This window comes from Eumetopias jubatus, unplaced genomic scaffold (genome assembly GCF_037043125.1).
Source record: "Eumetopias jubatus isolate StellerSeaLion01/CBP00866 unplaced genomic scaffold, mEumJub1_p1.0 scaffold_1, whole genome shotgun sequence".
NCBI lineage: Eukaryota > Metazoa > Chordata > Mammalia > Carnivora > Otariidae > Eumetopias > Eumetopias jubatus.
The window spans coordinates 121,316,506-121,338,821 of record NW_028274807.1 but is presented as its reverse complement, the minus strand read 5'-3'; the positions used below and the strand labels follow the sequence as shown (position 1 = coordinate 121,338,821).

General features: G+C 44.3%; 1 pseudogene; it reads right to left on the bottom strand.

The window, feature by feature from the left end:
* Positions 1-18: 18 nt before the first annotated feature.
* On the bottom strand, positions 19-22,080 carry LOC114205573 (glycine cleavage system H protein, mitochondrial pseudogene; annotated as a pseudogene).
* Positions 22,081-22,316: the final 236 nt, after the last annotated feature.

Below are 22,316 nucleotides of genomic sequence, written 5' to 3'. Positions count from 1 at the left end.
TGTTTCACACTAGTTTATTTAGGGGTTCCATTTTAACTCCTCAATAGATTTTATGTATTTCTCATATGCTTCTTCACTCATTACTTCATCCAGTTCTGAAGGATTACTGAGTGCTATCTTGATTAGCCTACCAACTTCATAAGAAGATTTATTGACAAATCCTGGATTTTCTGGAACAGCTTCATTAATTTCAGTTACATCTCCTGATGGAGAAGAATAGAGTTCACTAACAGCTTTCACGCTTTCCAAAGCACCAAAGTCCTCTTGTTTGTTCAGTTTTGTCCCAACTTCAGGCAGACTAAACAACATCCCCCAAAGCTTCCTGTGCAAAATTGCTGATTCTCACTGTTCCAGTACCATTTTCTGTTGTTATCCATTCATGTTTGTCTGTGAATTTACATGGAGAGCAGAGCAGATCCCCTGCACAGCTCCTGACGGCGCCCGCCCTCAGCCCCAGCCGTGGCAGGCAGGGTGGGTTAGGCGCGAAGGCAACCGTCGTGCAGGCTGCTGGCCACAGTCTACCCGCTCTGCACTGCTTGCAGTGCCATGTTCTCAGAGGTGCCTAGATTTTAGTTCTTTTATTTGTATAGTAAGCAATTTTTTAGAGTCTTTATGCTTTTTTCAAGCCCAGCTAGTATCTTTAAATTGTTGTTTTCAATTTTAGGTTTGACATCTTACTTATATCCATATTGATTAAATCAATGGCAGAGAGTACTACCTCCTGTTCTTTCTTTTGCAGTGAATTTCTCTTTCTGGTCATTGTGTCCAGAAAAGAAAGGAGGAAAGAAAAAACCCCAGCAAAAACAGCAATAACAACAAGTTCAGGACGTTTTCCTGGTATATGCTGTGTACACTCTGCCGTTGTGTTTTGGCTGTTCTTTCCCAGGGGTCCTTCTCTACAGAGTTCCTCCTTACTTGGAGGGGGGAGTGTTTGGACCTTTAAGTAGTTGTGCTTTGATTTATTTGTGACGTTAAGCCTGTAAAGGAAAATAGAAAAGGAGAAAAAAATAAAAATAAAATGAAAACAAGCCCGATCCAAGACAAGAGAAAAGGAAATGGAACAAAAATTGATACCAACGTACAAACAACAAACTTTAAGCCTGATTCTAAGAAATAAGAAACAAGGAGGCAATGAATGATAGGGAAAGAAGAGAAAAAAAAAATTTTAAATAAAAAAAAAAGGAGCCTGATCTGAAAACTAAGAGAAGGAAACAAACGAATCAACAAATGAACAAAAGATTATAAGCCTGATACAAAAAGAGAAAAGGAGAAAATATATAAAATAAGGGATAAAGAATAAAAATAAGAAATAGAAAAATAAATAATGTAAAAAATTTTTTAAAATTAAGGAAAGAAAAAAAAAAGAAGCAAGCCTGGTCCTATTTCCACTGAAAGCTGATGTTTTGGGGCTTTCTTTAATCAGTAGATCTAGTCGATGCGGGGGCCTGTGTTGGTTTTTTGGGGGAGAGGCCTGCTGGGCTGGCTCACAAGCTGACTTGCTCTTGTACAAATGCCCCAGGCCAGGGGGGCGGGGTTTAGTGTAGGGGACTCCAGCCTCCACTGGAGGCGCTGTGTTTCTCTCTAGAGTCCGGCTGTGCTGGCGGGCGGGAGGCGGGAGGGGTGGTGGAGGAGGGAGAATATGGCGTCACCCTGCCCTCTTGCCCCTGGGGAGTGAAATTCCTGGCCACCGCTGTTCAGGAGGCCCTCTTAGAAAAGCGAACAGTTTTTTTTTTCAGTTCCCTGCCTTAGCCTGTCTATGCCCATGCCCTCGGCAGGACCAGAGCCATAGATTTCCTGTATTTTATCTCTGGCTGGTGGCTGGGATTCAAAACTCCATGTTTTACAGGGCCTGGTAGTGTGCGCGCCTCCTCTCAACCCCTGGCAGAGAGGTTCGGGGTGGACCCAGGACAATCCCGTCCCAAAAAGCCATCGCACAGTGCTCGTGCAGAGGCTAGAGTTTATCGTAACCCTTGGTGAAAAGCTGGAACCAGGTTATCAGCCGTCTGCACTCTCCTACTCTTTTGACCCAGAAAAGCTGTCGCAGAGGCTTGAATCTATTTTGGCAGACAGCGAAAAGCAGCGGCCTGATAATCTGCAATCTGCTTCAGTCTCTGTGCTCTGATCAGTTCAGCCCCAGAAAAGCAGCCGCTAGGTGAGCACACAGAGGTTTAAGCCTACTGTGGCTCACAGTGAAAAGTTAGGAGGTTTGGTGCCCTCTGTGTCCACCTCTGACCCTGCTGCTGAGCCCCCCACAATGATTCCCTGGCTGGCCTTTGGTCTTTGGAGAGGCAAAATACGCTCTTGCTAATGCCCTCTGGGAAGGGGAGTGATTGCTCCCTGAGTGACCCAGGGGATCGCCTCTCAGAGGCTTTTATGCTGTTGAAACCCACTGTGACACTTTCTTCCTCTTCCTGACTTTGCTCTGTGAAATGGGTTCCCTCCCCTTCTGGCCTCGTGGCTTCAAACCTCGCATCTGCCTGGTTCTCACGCTCCAACTGTGTAGATTGTTTCCTTAATCCTCCAATCCTCTTCCTAGTTCAAAATAGTTGAATGTTGGTCTAGCTGTATTTGAAGGATGAGGCAAGTTCAGGGTCCCCCTACTACTCCACCATCTTACCTCCCATCCTCTTTAGTATTTCTTATAAAGTAGGTCTGCCAGCAATAAATTCTCTGTCTTTGTTTAGGGGGGTTATCTTCATTTTGCTTTCATTTTTGTAGTATGATTTTGCTGGATATAAAATTCTTTTTTGACAGATTTTTTTTTCATTCAGCGCATTGAATATGTCATTCCACTGCCTTTTGGCCACCTTTTTTTTTTTCTTTTAAGATTTTATTTGTTTATTTGATAGAGAGAGACACAGCGAGAGAGGGAACACAAGCAGGGGGAGTGGGAGAGGGAGAAGCAGCTTCCGGTTGAGTAGGGAGCCTGATGCAGGGCTCAATCCCAGGACCCTGGGATCATGACCTGAGCCGAAGGTGGGTGCTTAATGACAGAGCCACCCAGGCGCCCTTGGCCTTCTTGATTAATATGAGCAATTAGCTGTTAATCATCTTTTCACTTCATTTTACAAGTAATTTTTCTTTTGCTGCCTTCAAAATTTTCTCTTTTGGTTTGGTTTTCAAGAATGTGACTATGATGTATCAAGGTGTGGACTTTTTGTATTTATCCTGCTTGGAGTTCATTAAACTTATTGGATGTTTAGATTATTCTTTTCTTTTTTATCAAATTTGAGAAGTTACTTTGCCCCCCTTTTCCTTTCTCCCCTCTCCTTCTGGGACTTAAATTACATGTATTTTGGTATGTTTGCTATTTTCTCACAGGTCTGTGAGATGCTGTTCATGTTTCTTCAAATCATTAATCTGTTTTTCAGATGGGATAATTTGTACTGATCTATTTTCACATTCGGTGATTCCGTCTTCTGCTATCTTGACTCTGTGTTGAGTACCTCTACTGACTTTTTCATTTCAGTTATTGTACTTTTCAGTTCCAGAGTTTCCATTTTGGTTTTTTCTTTTAGTTGACCATATCTGTTTATTGGTTCATTGTTGTCACATTTTAGTTTATTTTCAAAAAAGATTTATTCGTTAAAGAAGAGAGAGGAGGGAAAGAGAGAATCTCAAGCAGATTTCCTGCTGAGTGCAGATCCTCATGTGGGTCTCGATCCCACGACCCTGAGATTATGACCTGAGAGCCAAAATCAAGAGTTGGATGCTTAACTGAGTGAGCCTTCCAGGCACCCCATATTTTAGTTTATTGTTTAAGCATAGTTTCCTTTGGCTTTTTGAACATATCTATAATAGCCTCCTTGAAATATTTGTCTGCTAAATCCAATGTCTAGGATCACACAGAGGCAGTTTCTATTGACTGCTTCCCACCTCCTCAACTCAAATATGGGGCACACTTTCCTGTTTCTTTGAATGTCTCATAATTTTTTGTTGAAAAATGAACATTTAAATAATATATTGTAGCATCTCTGGATTCTGACTTTTTTCCCTGGAAGGTTTTTGTGGTTGCTATTTAGTGCATTTGTGTGCTTTTTGTTTAGAAACTTGTCTGGGGTTAATCTGTGAAATGTCTCTCTCTTGCAGTGTGGCTACTGATGTATCTGCTCTTTTTTAAAAAAATTAATATTTTAAAAAATTTTATTATTTGTTTTTAAGACTTGCTTCCAAGGTGTTGCCCCTGTTTCTGAATTGCTTTGTTGTCTTCTTAGACAGAGATTATTCTCTAACACCTCAAGCCAATAAGGCTTCCATCTTCTGTTTATGAATGTGTGTGGGTAGGAGAGTAGATTTAATGTTCAGGCTGTTTTCCAGGGCCTGGCATTTAATTCCACTGGACTCTTTTGTATCTCTGCTGAGCATGTGCACAGCCTCAGGGTTAGCCAGGAGTATGTGGCAAAACTGGGTTCTCTCTAGTCTCTGCTGTACACATGTGGAGGTTCAGCCAGGAATTTGCTTATTCCAACCGTGAGTAGAGCCTTAGCCTAGTAAAGCATTTGGCCCTCCCTGCTTGCTTACCTCTGAGATTGTTACTTATACCAACAGCTTTTGGGCAGAGCTGTCACCTACCACTACAGATTTAGTGAGCCCCCTTTGATTGCAGTTGAAAAGCTGCGGGTTGTTCCAGCCTGCACCACCCTGGACAAACCTCCATTAATTGAACTTGTAGGAGGAGGGAGAGAAGCCATAGACCAGAATGCCACAGATAACCATTGTTCTTACCCAAATTTCAGCAATTTAAAAATTATAAAAACTTCTTATATTGTTGTATGCCTTTTGTCAATTTTAGATTGCAATGATTGTTTCTGTCAATTTTGTCTAACTTTAAAGGTGTTTTTTGGGGAGTGGAGAGGATTTGCCAATCTTAATCATAACCAGAAGTCTGCTGATGATATTAATTTTCATTGGTTGGTTAAGATGTTGTCTTTCACCAAAATGTTTTTTCACTGTACATTTACTGTTTTCTCTTGTGTAATTAAGTAATTTGTGTATAGAGACTTTGAGAATGTGTAAGTTTTGTTCCTCATCAAACTCCTCCTCCTATATTTAGTATTCATTGATATTTTCTGACTGATACAATTTTACTGTTATGGTAGCAAAATGGTGACTTTTCTGCTTGGCACTGTATTGTGAGGAAGTTTCCTTTCTGTCCCTTTCTATCCATCCATCTATCTAGACATTATCAGTATGGATGTGCACGTTCTTATTTTATTCATTGGGTTATAACTTATTACTACCTTTTTGTTTTGATGCTAAAATTGTTCAGATTTGGAGCTTCTTCAAATTGTCCCTTGTGTCTTTTTGATATGTCTCCATCATTTTATTCTGGAGCACTTTCTTTACTTTTTTAAGGGAGGTATAGTTAATATACAGTGTTACATTAGTTTCAGGTGTACACTATAATGATTCAACAATTCTATACACTTCTCAGTGCTTATCAAGATAAGTGTACTCTTAATCCCCTTCATCTATTTCATTCATTCCCTCACCCACTTCCCTTCTGGCAACTACCTTTTCTCTGTATTTAAGATCTGGGTTTTTTTTGTTTTTTTGTTTTTTGTTTTTTGGTCTCTTTTTTCCCTTTGTTTATTTGTTTTGTGTCTTGAGTGAAATCATATGGTATTTGTCTTTCTCTGACTGACTTATTTCATTTAACATTACACCCTTTAGCTTCATCCATTTTGTTAACAAATGGCAAGATTTTATTCTTTTTTTTATGTCTGAGTAATATTCCTGTGTGTGTGTGTGTGTGTGTGTGTGTGTGTGTGTACCACATATACTTTATTCATTCATCTGTGGTTGGACACTTGGTTTGCTTCCATATCTTGGCTATTGTAAATAATGCTGTTAGAAACATATGGGTGCGTGTATCCTTTTGGATTGGTATTTTTGTTTTCTTGGGGTAAATACCTTGTAGTGGGATTACTGGATCATTTGATAATTCTGTTTTTAATTTTTTGAGAGACCTCCACACTGTTTTCCATTGTGGCTGCAACAATTTGCATTCCCACCAACAAGCACTTCCTTACTTCCTGACACAAGATAACCTAGGCTCATCTTGTACATTACCTTCCCCAGTTCTATCCTTTGTGTAGTTTTCTATTATGTGGACTTTCTTCCAGTGATTTGTAGAAATTTTTTTATTATGGATATTAACCCTTGCTAATTATTTTCTCAAATCTGTTGTTTCAGTTTTACCTTAGATTATGACATCTTTTGTCATGCAGAGATTTTACATTTTGATCTCACTTTATTTGATAGGATTTTTCGCTTACCAATTTTATTAATATATATAATTATTTTTTTAATGACTGTAAAATTTCCCCCTTTTTACCTTTAGGTGTTTGATTTGTTGAAAAAAAATTTAAATTAATGTTGTGCATGAAGATTTTGTCTTTGTTGTTTTTTTAAATGGATAGCGAGTTGTCTCTACACCATTGTTGAATAATGAAATGTTTCTCTATTTATTTGAATTGGTATCTTTGTTTTATATAAAATTCTCCCCACATTTGTTGGTCTGCTTCTAGACTATTATGTTCATTAATCTGTGATATATTTCTCCTAATTATGAAACTATTTTTATTATTAACTTTTTGATGTCTGATAGGCAAGTTAGCTCATTAGTCTTCTCTTTCAAAATTGTCTTGACTCTTCTGCAAATGTTTTCCTTGAGATGAATTTATAGTCACCTTATTCGCTTTTTTTAAAAGCATATTATGATTTTGAGTGAGAGTGCATTGTTAATAGATTAATTTGAGGATACTGATGTCCTTATAATTTCAAATCTTCCCATGTAAGAACAGTACATCTAACAATTTATTTAGGTTTTAAGTTTTTTTTTTAAAGATTTTAGTTTTAAGTAATCTCTACACCCAATGTGGGGCTCAAACCTACAACCCTGAGATCAAGAGTGGCATGCTTTACTGGACTGAGCCAGCCAGGTGCCCTTGTTTAGTTTTTTAATATCAAAGTATTAAAGCTTTCTCCACAGAGGTCTTATGAATTTCTTCTTAGATTGATTCTTATAGTATTTATTTTATTGTTGTTTTGTTCTGTTTTGCTTTCATGAATAGGATATTTTCTTTTTCTATTACATTTTCTAATTACTTATTGCAGGTGTAAAGGAAAGCTATCCTTGCATTTTTTTTCCTTCCTTTTCTCTTTCCCTTATCTGAGGTTAAGTTAACCTGTGGATGCTGAGTTTTATAACTGCACTTTGTGGTTATGTGGGGGGACGGTGCTGTTCAGAGGATGTGTCACTTGTTAGTCTCTGTTGGTGGGAGCTTACCATTTTTCTTAGGAGTCTCTAGACCCTCTGTCGTCCTTTTGTGGTCTCCCTCACTGACCCCTACTTGGGCCAGATATCACTGCCTGGTACTAGCAGGTTAAGAGATGAAGGAGAGGATGACCCATCTGGCTGCTCTTTCTTTGGTTTCCCTGACCATTTACCCAGATGATCACCTCAAGGCCTCTCTGTCAAGAACTAGGAAGGTCCAAGATTTTACCTGACTTGTAAGCTCACAAGTGAGCCTGCCACAGTCTCATAGATGCTGCAGAAGACATGAGACTCCTAACTCAGAGACAAAGAACTTTACTACTTGGGGCTCAGAAAGCAGCATAAGCTTCCATTGTTATGTCAGTTCCCCTTGCTTCCCCCCACCCCAAGTCCCACAGGGGTGCAAAGCTGGTTCAGGTGGATGCTGCCAATGCAGTGGGTTGGTGTCAAAGCTAAGGGAACCCCAATCTTTTATAATGGGCTACAAGCAAATTTGCTCAGTCATTGCCCCTAAGGGGGGACATTATTTTTATTGTACTGGACAGCAACCAAACTTGCTCTCTGTTCCTGGAGAGAGACACTATCTCTGTCTTCTAAGACTACTCTCTATCCAAGCATCCTTTGTTTGACTAGGATAGTCTGGAACAAAAGTTGTCAGTGTCTCTTTATAAGACATGCAGAAATGTGAGAGACCCATGGAGAGTTCTCTCCCAACACTCTCCTGCTCTTGGGGTCCATCACAGCTGAGGTTTGAGTAGCCTTAGGGTCCTGTCTGCTTTTATGCACCAAATCCTTTCAAGGTTGAGTTTTCTCTTTCAAACCATATCTTCTCTGTCTTTTATCTTTCAGAGATCCCTGAAATTTCTGGTTTATCAAGAGCACTTTGTCCAATTTTCCAGTGCTTTTAAGGTGAGGAACAGTGATCCTGGAGGCCAGAGGCATGGCAATAGGAATTACTGTAAGGCCCGGAAGAGAGTGATCTCAGACATCCCTCCTGTTCCAGTTGGTCGGCATGCCATCTTGATTGTTGCTTCAGAACCTCTCTTAAATCCATCCACTTCTCTGCCATTAATTTATTAAGACCCTCATGATCTCTCATTAGGATTATTCCATTGGAATGTTAGCTCCACGAGAGCAGGAATTTGTGTCAGTTTTGTTCCCTCATTGCCTAGAACAGTGCCTGGAGATTTATTTATTGAGTGAATGTTTTTTATTTTTTAATAACAGCTTTGAGATGTAATTCACATACCATAAAGTTCACCCTTTTAGAGTGTACAATTTGGTAGTTTTTAGTATATTCACAAAGTCATGAGTCAATTAACACTAATTCCAGAACATTTTTATCCACCCCTCACCAAAAAACCCATCCCTGTTAGCTGTCACTCCACATTCCCTCCTCCCCTCAGTCACAGGCAAACACTAATCTACTTTCTGTCTATTCTGGATATTAATATAAATGAGATAATACAATATGTGATCTTTTGTGACTGGCTTCTCTCACTTGGCATTATGTTTTCAACATTCAACCATGTTGTAGTATGTATCAGTATTTCATTCTATTTTATGGCTGTATAATATTCTACTGTATGGATCTACCACACTGTTGTTTTCCATTCATCAGTATGATACACATTTGGATTGTTTCCACTGTTTGGCCATTATGGATAATGCTGTTATGAACATTTTTGTATAGGTCTTTGTGTGAAAATATGCTTTCAATTCTCTCAGGTGGAATGGAGTAGAATTACTGGGTTATATGGTAATTCTTTGTTCAACTTTTTTGAGGACCTGCCAACCTGTTTTTCAAAGCGACTGCACCATTTAACATTCCTACCAGAAATTTATGAGGGTTCCAATTAATCTATATCCTCACTAATACTTGTCATTTTTCTTTTTGATTATAGCCTCTTAGTGGGTGTGAAGTAAATCCCATTATGGTTTTGATTTGCATTCCCTAAAGACTAATGATGATCAGCATCTTTTCATGTGCTTATTGGTCATTTGTATATCTTCTGTCATTTGTGTATCTTCTTGTCTATCCAAGTCCCTTGCCCAGTTTTTAATTGGGTTATTTGTCTTTTTATTGTTGAGTTGTCGAGTTGTAAGAGTTCTTTTCATATTCTTGAGGAAAGTCTCTTATCAGATACATGATTTGCAAATATTTTCTTCCATTCTGTGGCTTGTCTTTTCATTTTCTTCATGTTGTCCTTTGAGGCACAGAAGTTTTTAATTTTTATGTTCAGTTTTCCTACTTTTTTCTTTTATCATTTGTATTTTGGGGTCATCATATCTAAATTGGATAAATGTTTGAATAGTTTCCTTTTATGTTTAAAAATTTATTATAAAATATTATAAAATATTTTGAAAGCATGATCTGAAACATTTCATTTATGCAAGTTTTGAATTAAAATTTTTTTCTTTCCAAATTTTTTGGATAAATTTGACATGTAACATTGTGTAAATTTGGGGCACCTGGGTGGCTCAGTTGGTTTAGCACCTGCCTTTGGCTCAGGTCATGATCTCAGGGTCCTGGGATCGAGCCCCCTGTCAGGCTTCCTGCTCAGCGGGTAGTCTCCTTCTCCCTCTGCCCTTCTTCTCACTTGTGCTCTCTCTGTCTCTCTCTCAAATAAATAAATGAGATCTTTTTAAAAAAACATTGTATATATTTAAGGTATACAGTGTGTCACTTTGATACATTTATGCATTGTAGTATGATTGTTGTTGTAACAATTTTTTATCACATTACATGTTTATAGTACAATATTATTGTCTATTGAATAGTTTCTTTTCTTTCTTTCTTTTTTTTTTTAGAGACAGAGCATGCACACGTCGGGGTGAGGGGCAGAGGGAGTGAGAGAGAGTCTTAAGCAGGTTCTCCGCGCCCAGCACAGAGCCCGACTTGGGCTTGATCTCACGACCCCAAGATCATGACCTGAGCCAAAATCAAGAGTCAGGGGCTTACTGACTGAGCCACCCAGGTGCCCCTCTATTAAATGGTTTCTTCACTACTCTTCCTTACCCTCCAACTCCATGTCTCTCTTTTACATTATAATGAAAGTGAGTGTTCTGAAAAGACAATTTATCAGTCACTTCCTATTTTAAATCCTGATTTGGCTTCAGTGGCTTCCTGTTGCTTTCAGGAAAAGTCTAAATACTGTTTTATGGCTAGCAGGCTCTCAATCCTGTTGTCCGTCGTATGTACTAGTGCCCTGCTTTTAACTCTGGTTGGATCAATGACTCCTGCTCATTTTCTGTCTCTTTTCCTTTCTCATCAGGACCTATGGCTCTATATATGTGAAAGAGTAACACTGTGGAGAGATGAAATTACATAGGACCCTGACAGCATGAAAAAAATGTCTTCAGAATGGGCTTTGTGTAATAGAAATAATATTCAGGCCTAGAAATCCCAAGTGTGTGCTAATAAGGAATGAGTTTATTTCAAAGGCTAAAGCTGCCTTAGATGGTGATCCGAATGACTTCTTATCAACTTGAATGCCTTTTCCTGTGGCAGTGTGCAGTTACTCTCAGGGTGAACACTTCTGAACTCCCTGGGAGAGCTGAAGCCTTCTCTGATTTCAGTGTAATTCAATTTAAGCAACGCTGTCATAGCATCTGCAGCCCGAAGCTGTTTCCCACCCAGATATCACAGTCTAGGGTAGACGTGGAGGAGGCAGGGAGAGGGAGCAGGCAGCATGTGTCCCCAGTCTTTCTTCTTGGGAGGTGAGGGAATGGGAGGATGGGATTAAGAGCACCTACTCTATGCCTGGTAAGGTGCTAGCTGCTTTCTATATATTATAGCATTTAATCTTCACAGTGATCTGCTGAGATAGGTATTATACCCATTTATACAGAAGCCCGTTTCTTTTGGCTGCCCAGATTCTGCCCTTGTTGCCCATGAATCGCCCCATCTGAGAGCAGGAGAACCTTAAAAATGCTTCCATTTTGGCCCCACACTCCTCTGGCCTAAGGTGCAATCATAAATGTGAACTTGTGGATTGGGAGAACGTTTGGCTGGGTCAGGTGTCTTCTCCTGGAGCTGACTTCCAGGGCTTCTCTCTACCCTCCTGGAATGTTTCTCTTTCCAGCTTTTGATTCTCATCCCTGCTGTGTAACATTGCCTGCCTCATGACCACAGTGTCGGTATCTCTTTCTAGCTTCCCTGGACTTCGAGGGTAGTGGTGGGGGCTACAGTGGGTGCAACCCCATGGTGATTTCTCACAGGGCGGTAGGAGAGCCTCTGCCACCTTTCCCTCAGCACCAAATCCTTGGTCTTGCGGCATCTGCTGTATGGGAGGTGATGAGTCAGTGCTGGGGTGTGGTGGTAAAGATGAGAAACACAGTTCCTGCCTTGTAGAGCTTACCTTCTTATGTGGGAGACCATTAACCAAGTAAACAAACATAAGCAGCATCATTACACTTTTTTTTTTAAAGATTTTATTTATTTATTTGACAGAGAGAGAGACAGCGAGAGAGGGAACACAAGCAGGGCGAGTGGGAAAGGGAGAAGCAGGCTTCCCCGCAGGGCAGGGAGCCCGATGTGGGGCTCCATCCCAGGACCCTGGGATCTGACCTGAGCCGAAGGCAGACGCTTAACAACCGAGCCACCCACGTGCCCCTTATTACACGTTTTGATAGGAACTAGGAATGAAACAATCGGGGGGACTGTGCTTTAGATTAAGTGGCTGGCACAGATCCAGCTGAGGTGAGAGTGATGAACCAGATGTGGTCAGGGTTCCTTGGGCAGGAGTGGCACAAAGGTCTCAAAGACAGAAAGTTTGGTGTGTCTGGGGAACTGAGAGAAGGCTTGCATGGGGTCTGGAAAAGAGAATGCAAGGTGGGTGGGTGGAGATGGGCAAGGACCAGGTTGTGTGCAGCCAGTCAGCAAAGGAAGTTTGGGTATTTTCAAGGTGTGTGGAAAGCTACTGACAGCTTTCAAGCAGGGGAGTGTGTGATAAGGCTTGTTCTTAAGAGATCTGTCTGGCCCTGTATGGAGCCTGCCCTGGAAGGCGCAGTGGTTCATAGGAGAGAAAACAGTGTCTGGGACCAGGTGGCAGAGAGAGGTGAGAGATCTGAGAATATTCAGGAGGTAGCAGGTTCAGAGCATGCTGTTTGGTTGGGTGGAGGGTTGAAGGAAAGGCAAAGATGAAGGAGGAAGAGCAGGTCAGGTCAGGTGGGCAGCGCACAGCCCTCCTGCTTTAGATTCCCCTGCTTCCTGGCTTCCTCCCGCTTTCTTTATCCTATCCCTCCTCCCACCCCAACCCTCGGCCCCCAGCTGCAGGAATTCCTCCCTCTTTCCCGCTGCTTGGGGAAGCCACCTCCACAGCTCCAGCTTCAGGAATTTCAGGTCTCCCAGCTAGTGACCCTGGCTTGGCCAAAGCATGGCAAACTCTTTTTCCATTTAGCTTGGCTGAGGCTAGGTTTGTGTTTTTCTGTTAAAGGAAGTGTATATCATGAAACTAGGAAGAATGGAAAATAAATTACCTTACCAACATCAATAAAAAAATTATAAAACTTTTGCAAAAGGAGGGTCTCAGAATGCAGTTTAAGTATAATGATTATTTGGCAAATGTCAAGTGAGTTCCTGTGGCTGGGCTGGTTGCTGGGAATTAGGGTTGATTTCCAGTGGGTTTCTACCCTTGGGAGCCCCCAGGTCCATGGGAGAGACTGAGGAGAAGGGTCAGTCTCATGGTCAGGCTTTCTTAGGAGTGCAATCGGGGGAGCCCAAATGAGGTGGGTGTTGGGAGAGATCTTTTTCTTGTTCGACACAGAGCCACGCCCTGGCACATCGGGCCTGCAGTGGATTTACTGGTCAGACTGATGTGAAAAGGCTCAAACTATGGGTACTGGAAGGCTATCTTGAGCTTTACTCAACGAGTGCATTGAGTAAACTTAACCTCTTGGTGTTCCTGGGCTGGCAAGACTCTCTCATGTGTTAGCAAAGAGAGAACCATCTACTGTTGGGGCCTGGAGGGGCAGTCAAAGACTTGCTGGCTGGGCAGCCTCCCTAAGCAGTCTGAGTCCTCAGGCTGGACCCTCCTTGTCAGATTCAGGGCAGGGGCTCACTAAGAGCAGAGGCAAGGCAGCAGTATCCTGGCCTGGCCACTCAACCTGAGGGACATGAGCTGGGCCTGCAGAGCCCTGGGGTGTGTGTAGGTCTAGGGGATTGCCCTGAGCTCCTGAGCAAGCTCCCAAGTGAGGAAGGTCACATGGTGGGTGACAGGTGGAAGTTTCATTCGCCTGGGGCCCTGGGGAAAGAGGAAATAGGAACCTCTGCTGGAAGTTTGAAATAGCCACCCTCCACATGGCAGTCACAGTGGCTATCTGTCCCAATTTCCCAGGAAGGTCCCCACTTACCATAGTTAGCTGTATTTGTGGAGAAACATGTATTAAATTTGAATCCTCAATCTGCTACATGGCTATGCAGCCTCCTTTAAGTTTCTTCTTCTTTCTGCGTCCATTTTTATACCCATAAAGTGAGGGCTTGGGTCATGGAATCCATCACTGAGCAGCATTCCTTCTGTAGAGCCCACCTCAGAGCCCACCTTCCTTCTCTGGCCTTTCCTCTCTTCTCCTCTTTCCCTCTGCTCTTATATGCCCACCCTTCCAAGGGCCTCCGAGGCCCAGGCTCTTCTCTGGTCTACCCCAGGAGGCAGATTGTTCTGTTGGTCTTGGTAAACAACATCTCCAGGAGAAGCACACCTTCCCTGCTGTCCTGATCATTTCTCATGACACAACTTCGATGTGTGTGTGGAGATTCTCCGTTCCCTAGGGGTGAGGTGCTCCTCCATACTTTTTGGTGAGGGACAGAGTGGATGAGAGGGCTCTATCTACCCCCCCTTTTTTGCTACCCTCTTCTCTAGTTTCCTGCCTTGTTTGACAGTGTCTAGATTGTGGGACCTGGAGCTGGACAGACTTGCATTCTGATTCCTGCTCTGCCTCTTTCTGGCTATATGATCTCTCCAGCACCATTTGTTGAAAAGATTTTCTTCCTCTATCCAATTATCTTGGCACCTTTATCAAAAACCAGTTGGCCATATATATGTGCATCTATCTGTGGACTTTCTATTCTGTTCTATTGATCTGTATGTCCATATGCCAATGCCATTCTGTCTGGATTACTATAGTTTCCAATAAGTCTTAGTATCAGGGAGTATAAGTCTTCCAACTTTGTTCTTCTCTTTCAGAGTTGTTTGACTATTCTAGGTCATCCTGCATTTCCTTATAAATTTTAGAACCAGCTTGGCAAATGATTAAAAAAATATCCTTCTGAGATTTTGACTGGGATTCTGTTGAATCTATAAACCAATTTGGGAACAATTGCCATCTTAATAATGTTGAGACTTCCAATCCATGAACATGGGATACCTCTTCATTTATTTAGGTCTTATCATCTATTTCTGTTGTAAAGGTCCATAAGTTTTTAGTTTTGCTATCTAAGCACTTCCTGTTTTGATAGGGGAATCTGGGAATATGAAAAAACTATTCTCTCACCACTGTCATCTCCCCTAAATCTCTTTCGCTAACTTCTTGCGGACAATCTTAGTTCACTAATTTTCACTTTTTTTGTTACAAACATGGGCATTTGTGGCTATAAGTTTTCCTCTAAGCACTGCTTTATCTGTATCTGACAAATTTTGGTGCATGGTAGTTTTCACTTCACTTTACTTCAAATGATTGTCTGTTTTCTCTTGGGATTTCTTTGATCCAGTGGTCATTTCAAAATATATCCCTTAATTTCCAGACATATAAATATATTTTAGAGTTTGTTGTTGTTGTTACTGATTTTAACTTAATTGTGTATAGTTAGAGGACATACTATTATGATTTCAGTACTTTTCAGTTCATTGAGATTTGTTTCATGGTCCATTATATGTTAATTTTATCATTTTTGTGTGTACTTGAAAATAATTTTTATTCTGCAGGTGTTGGGTGCACTGTTCTTTACTTGTCCCTTAGTTAAATGTTGCTAAAATATTCTTTATCCTTATTGATTTTTTTATCTGCTTTCCTTAACAGCTACTGATGATTAAATCTCTCATTTTGAGAATTTCTTTGTAGATTTGCCCAACTTTGACAGCAAATTACATGTTTTAAGGGCATATTATTGACTGCATATAAATTTAGCTATTTTATTGTCTTTTTTAAAAGATTTTATTTATTTATTTGACAGAGAGAGACACAGCGAGAGAGGGAATACAAGCAGGGGGAGTGGGAGAGGGAGAAGCAGGCTCCCCACTAAGCAGGGAGCCCGATGCAGGGCTCCGATCCCAGGACCCTGGGATCATGACCTGAGCCGAAGGCAGACGCTTAATGACTGAGCCACCCAGATGGCCCTATTTTATCATCTTGATGAACCTAACCTTTTGTCACCATGAACTGGCTCTCCTGTTTTCTAGTAATGCTTTTTGCCTTAAGGTTTTTGCTGACTAATAATAGTACAGTCACACTACTCTTTAGGTTATTACATACGTGGTATATATCCTTTCCGGTCCTTCAGCTTATAACCTTTCTGTCTTGGTCCATGTGAGCTGCTATAGCAAAATGCTGTAAACTGGCTGGCAGCCCAGGCAGCAGAGGGTCTGCCGTGGCAGAGTCCTGTGGAAGGGGGCTGGGGGGCAGTAGGCTCAGTGATGTACATCTCTAGCCCACTGACAGCCACTCACAGATTCCGGGCTATTCACCCTGACTCTCCTCCTTCACCAGCCTGAGCTCCACGGAAGTGGTGCCCACCTCTCATTTGCATCTGGATCTTCAGTGCTCAGCACACAGCCTGGTCCACAGTGATAATCAGTAGGTGAGAACCACGGCAGGGATGCTGATTCCTGTTGGGGTGGGCCACAGGTTCTACAGCGGGCTTCCTGGAGATCCAGACTGCTGCGCGGCAGAGGAGTCTGCTTTTGTTTGTGTCTGCCTGACCGTAAGTAGTCAGAGGCCCAGCTCTGAGCTGCAGGGCCTGGGCCTGGGCAGTTTTTCGCAGTGGCCGCTGTGGTTCAGGAAAATCTCATTGCTTGTGTATTGCATCAGTTCCCAACCTGCACAGCAACAGAATGTCTCCTAATAGGGAGGACAGACAGTAGAGCTGCTCAGGGAGCTTGACCCCCAGCCTGGGCTCACCATGACCTGGCATGCGTGGTGGAAGCAGGCTGTTGCCTTTCTCATAGCCGCTCCCACTGTGGCCCTGAGAGTGTTGCCCACAAGCTGCTAAGTTCTGCCAGCCCCTTGCAGAGAGAGGAAGGGAGTGTTGTGTCCTGCAGTCAAATGGGCAGCTTCCAGCCGGTTCCTGCCCTCACCATCCCCCCACCTCCTAGCCGCTGCTTGGCAAGTTTGCTGGGAGACCTTCCCTAGCACTGGCAGCTACTCCTGGACCTGAGTGGAACTGGCTAGTCCTCCTCAAACCATAGCTGGTGACCCCCTGGGGGTGAGGCTAAAGCCTCCCCCCTTCCGAGGGGACTTGGATGCGGGGGTGGCATGGTATAGCGGAAAGGGTCGGAACAACCAGGGTTTGGACGTGGGCTCTGGGTGACTGGAATGGGGCTTCAGGCAGAAGGAGAGGGGATACACCTGGGGAATTTAAGAAACAGATAAACACAGGGGAAAGAAAAAGAAAAGAGAGGGACGCAAACTGTAAGAGACTCTTTTTTAAAACAAATTTATTTATTTATTTGTTTATTTTTATTTTTATGTTCAATTACATAAGAGAGACTCTTAATGACAGAACAAACTGAAGGTTGCTGGAGGGATGTGGGTGGGGGATGGGCTAGAGGGGGGATGGGCAATTAAGAGGGCAAGTGTTGTGATGAGCACCCCGTGTTACATGTAAGTGATGACTTACTAAATTCTACTCCTGAGTTAGTTATTACACTATATGTTAACTAGAATGTAAATAAAAACTTGAAACTTTATTAAAAAAAACAAGGAGAGGGAAGAAGCCTGTGGTATTCCTCAGAAGTGGATTTTGTGGGGACATTTGGAAGCAGTAAAAAGAATGTGCTAGGTCAGGAGGGTGCTTGCCGTGACCCAGGGATCAGGTGAGGCAAGTTGGACGAGGCTGGCAACAAGGAGAAGGGAAGACGAGAGGGAGGCCGGGAATCCGAGACTGGGAAACCCATCATGGTGGCTGGAGGAGAGAGGAGCAGGGGTGAGGAGAGCCCCAAAGTGAATTCCCACATGTTGTGTCTGGGTGCGGGGAGAGGGGCAGAGCTGACAGGACCAGCTGGGCTGCCTTTGAGTTGGGGGGGGTAGGATCGGAGGTGCTGAGTGTGCTTGGCCCTAGGCAGGCCGGAGGGCGTGTGGCTCCCAGGGCCCGAGTGGGTGAACGCAGAGCCCTGCTGGAGGGACGCGAGTGGCAGAGCGGGACTCTGCAGGCTTCGGTCTGGCCTCACCACACACTCTTAGCTATGTGACCTCAGGAGAAATCCCTAACCTTTCTGAGCCTGACTGCAAGGCATCAGCTCCCTCCCCCGACCTTGAGGCCGTCATTACAGCTGCTGCCCTCCAGTTTACCAAAGGAAGGCAGATAGAAAGGAGCTGCAGATACGTGGATAAAGAAATGATGGCATATAGACAATGAAATATTATTCAGCCTTAGAAAAGAGGGAGATCTTGTCATTGGCAATGACATGGATGACCCGGAGAATATTATGCTAAGTGAAATAAGCCAGACACAGAAAGAAAACTACCGCATGATCTCACTTTTATGTAGAATCTAAAAAAGTCAAATTCATAAAAGCAGAGAGTAGACCAGTGGTTACCAGGTGCTGGGGTAGAGGAAATGGCCTGGTCAAAGGATACAGAGTTGCGGTTATAGGGAATAAATAATTCTACAGAAAGCTAAGGTACAATGTGGTGACTCGAGTTGAAAATACTGTATTGAATACAGGATATTGGTTAAGAGTAGATTTTGGGTGCTCTCACCTCACAGACATAACTCTGTGAGGAGCGATGTGAATTAGCTTGACTCTAATAATCATTTCACTATGTATATATGTGTCAAATCATCATATTGTGTACCTCAAGTATATACAACTTCTACTTAAACAAGAAAAGAAAAGAAAGGCGCCATGGCCAGACTGAGTCCAGACTGGGCAGTTCCATTTCACAGTCTGGAGAACTGAGACCCTGAAAAGGCCTCCCTCAGCCAGGTGGCCTGCTGGGGCCAGGTAGTGGATCCTCATGGGGTGCCGTTGGCCCTGCCTGATGGCCTTGTGGCGGCTTCTCCCACCCCCATTAGCTGTTGACATACAAATGCCCTGGTAAGGAAAATGTTTTCATTCTTTTATTACAACATTCTCGGGCCTGCTTAATCATATTTTTCTTTGTCTTTAAAAACAAGCTTCTGTGTGGTTTTCTACCTTCTTGCTGCTCTTCTCAGGACACCCTAGAACTGAGCCTTCCTGGTGCTTAATGCCTTTTCATGTGTCATCGCCCTCTGGCTTCTTTAGGGGACTCAAGGGCGGGCAGCCGCTGAGTCCCTCCAAGTGCCTCAGAGCACACATGAACACTTTACATCCAGGGATCTTTTACCAACCTCACTTCTACTCTGGGAGAAAGGGATCACCTCATTTTGCGGAAGAAACGGATATTCAGAGAGGTTAAGTATTCCACCCAAGGTCACACAGCTGTAAGTGGTAAAGCCAGAGCTTGAAGTGGGATTCAAGCCAATTTGATTTCCAAGTCAGGGATTATTCTGTTAATAGGTCTGCTCTGCTAGTACCCTGATCTGATCTCTGGCACCAGCCTGCTGGGGTGACCTAAAGCAAGTCGGGGACGGTCTCTGTGCCCGATCACACCCTCTGGGTGTGACAGCTCATCGTGGAAATGGGGGAATGGGGATGAGAGCTGGAACTTGATCCCATACACCACTGCCCAGTTGTGACAGAGGCAAGAATCAATCCATAGAGGTGTTTGCTGGAAGCCCAGGGGTCGCGTGCGTTGGGGGGAAGGGGCAATCCTGCACAGACAGGAAGAGGAGGAGCACGTCCTGGATGAAGCCTTGCGCTGTACTACGGAGAGCGGGCCTGTTTAATCCTGCCAGCAGTCCCCAGAGGAAGGCTCAGCACTGCCCCATGGTACAGCCGAGGAGACAGAGCACAGGTGGCCTAAGGGCAGAGAGCCGGCAGGTATGGAGCAGAGATCCAGGCCTGGAAACCCAGCCTCAGAGCAGCCCTCCCTCACTCTGTGGCCCAGAGCAAAGCCTCTCCCTGTCTGGCCTCGGTCTCTTCGGCAGTAAATTGGGGTGTCTGGCCTTGCTGGCTGCACAGCCTCATGTCCAGGTTAACTTCATTGAGCTCCAGTTTCTTCTCTGAGCCTCCCACCTGCTTCGCCTGCATCCCGACAGGCCCTCTGGGAGCCCAGGCCTGGCCTTCCCCCACTCTGTCAAACACTCCCATCTGGAGACAGTGCAGGGGGAGGGGCGGCGGGCTGGACACAAGGCAGGAGAGAGCTACCCTGTCCTGCTGCTGCCCAGCCCACTAGAGCCCCCTCTGTGTGGCTGGTGGGGTTGAGGAGGGGGCGAGAGTGCTGTGGAGGGAGTGGAGGGGAAGGGGCTGTTATTCGCTGCATGGAGTTCCTCTAGGCTACCTTCCCTCTCTGCCCGAGAGGGCCCCAGGCCCTGCCCTCTACTTTGGGATCTCCCCTCCCCCGCCAGGGTGCTTTGGTTTTGACATGGCTGGTGATGCGCTCTGGCCACTGTGCCAAGCTGGGAAGAGCGGTTGGGGGGAAGTGTGTGAACTTCCTACTATCTTCAGCTGGGCCTCTTTATTCTCAAGGTCTTTTAGTTGTGAAGCAATGCCTGGGGCCTTGACTGGCAAGATTAGCGTGGGAGGTGGCAGCCCCCTCCCGCGCTCTGTGGTGAAAGCCGAGCGTACTTTCCTTCAGCCGGTGTCAGAAGCTGTACTGTAGCCTATAATTACTGACATTAAAATCCCCACATGCAGAGAGTCTGGACGGGGCCTGCGGTGGCCGCAGCCTTGGGCTGGGGAAGGGTTGGAGTCAATAAGCCTGTGTTTGAATTCAGGTTCTGCCTCTCAATTATCTGTGTGTCCTTTGGCAGGTTACTTGCGCCTCTGGTCTCAGCGTCCTCCTCTGTAAAATGCTATAACTCTGCTCACCTCTTGGTGTTGCTGTGAGGGTTAATTAGGCTGATGTGTACAAAATATAACACAGGGGCCGTACTGAGCCATGTCACATCCAGGTGAAAGGGATCTTTTGTGCAGGATCACCCTTTGTGTACCCAACCATTCTCCAGGCTCCCCGACTGTCACCTTTGCAGGCTTATCTTCTTCTTCCGTCTCCCCAGATCCACAGTCATCTTTCTTCCTTCTGCCAGCAGCATCCTCCAAGCCCCTCTCCGAACTAGCTATCACTCTGGAAACCAACAGGTCAAACACATTCTCACCAGTATGTGAACAACTGATAATATCTTAGAATTTAACTCTCCAGTGGGTATTTGTATTGTAAAGACTATTTTTTCTTTAAGGTTTTATTTTTCATTTATTTGAGAGTGTGAGAGAGAGCACGAATCGGGGGTGGGATGGGGAGAAGCAGAGGGAGAGGGAGAAGCAGACTTCCCGCCGAGCAGGGAGCCCCATGTGATGTGGGGCTCAACCCCAGGACCCTGGGATCATGACCTGAGCCGAAGGCAGACGCCTAGCCAACTGAGACACACAGGCGCCCCAGATTTTTTTTTTTAACCCTACTTTTCCCAACTTTGGGTCTGGCAAACAGATGCTCAATAAAGGCTGGTTAATTGGAGAAATGAAAGGACCTTGATGATGTTCTATAGTTATAGAATAGTTAACATAGAATAGTTATGTATTCATACATTTAGCTCCTTTACAAATATTTGTTTTGTGTGCTAAACAATGGGGATATCTGGACGGATCAAACAGCCACAGTCCTACCCTTATGGAGCTTTTGGTGTGGTATTCCTGTAGTGGAGAAAATCAGATAATGAGCAAACACACTTCTACTTACAAATTGTGATAAATTCCCTGATGGAAGTAATAATGTAGATTCTCTGTGACATGGTATGATGGGGGGGGGTCCTAATTAAACTGAGGTGATCCTAATCCCACTCCAGAGGAGGATTTGGGAAGACCTTCCAGAGGAGTTAAACTTTAAGAGGAGAAGGAGCAGGGCTAGCCAGAGAGGATGTCCTGGCTTGCAGGCCTTCCTGGGCTCTGTGACAACCCCCCTAGGCCAAGACTTCCCGCCTGTGCCCAGTCCTGCAGGCACCGTGCCCCTGCCTTGGGGAGCCCTCACAGTGACCCATGTCTGCAAGCCTCTGGGGGTTAATGCTCAAGCTCCTGGTGCTGCTGCTGACTGTCCCCCAGAGAGGCTGTGGCAGACCTCCCTAAATGCCCAGGCCATACACTTTGCCCTGGTCTGCCTGGGCCCTGGTCCAGCACATGTCCCTGCTGCTTCAGAGGGAGAATGAGTTGTCCTCCGCCTGCCCAGGGGCTTTTTAAGGACTTGTCTGACACCCACATGCCTGGCTTTGATAGCTGTCCTAGACATCCAGACCCCTTGGAGATCAAAGCTCCAAAATGGAGGCATTGTAGACAATTGGTCTTCTTTGCAGCCATATGAGTGTTCAGTCGGGGATTCCTGGTGGAGTCTCTGAGGCTGAGATGTTCTCCCAGCCCTGAGGATCAGACTGCCTGTCACCTCTGCACACACGCTTCCTTCTTCTGCTTGTCTGTCACAGCCTGTGGCCCCGTCACCTTCTCCAGATCCTTCCAAGACCCTCCTTCTTGGTTGTGCCGCTTGTAGGCTACTCTATCAAAAAGCGACCCTACCATCCTGATTGTTTGCCATCTGTTCTCCTTAAGCCTTTGTTGGTCCTCATGTCTGAGTGGATAAACTTGGTATTTGAAGCCAGGTCTGGGTTTGAATCTTGTCTTGACCACTCACTAGCCTTGAAGGTGGCAAAACAGGGTAGCCATATGATTGCTTATCTCAGCTGGTGGAATACTTCTGAGAGTGAATTGCACAGGTACAACAAGCATGCACTAGGACCATGACAGGGAGTGGGAAC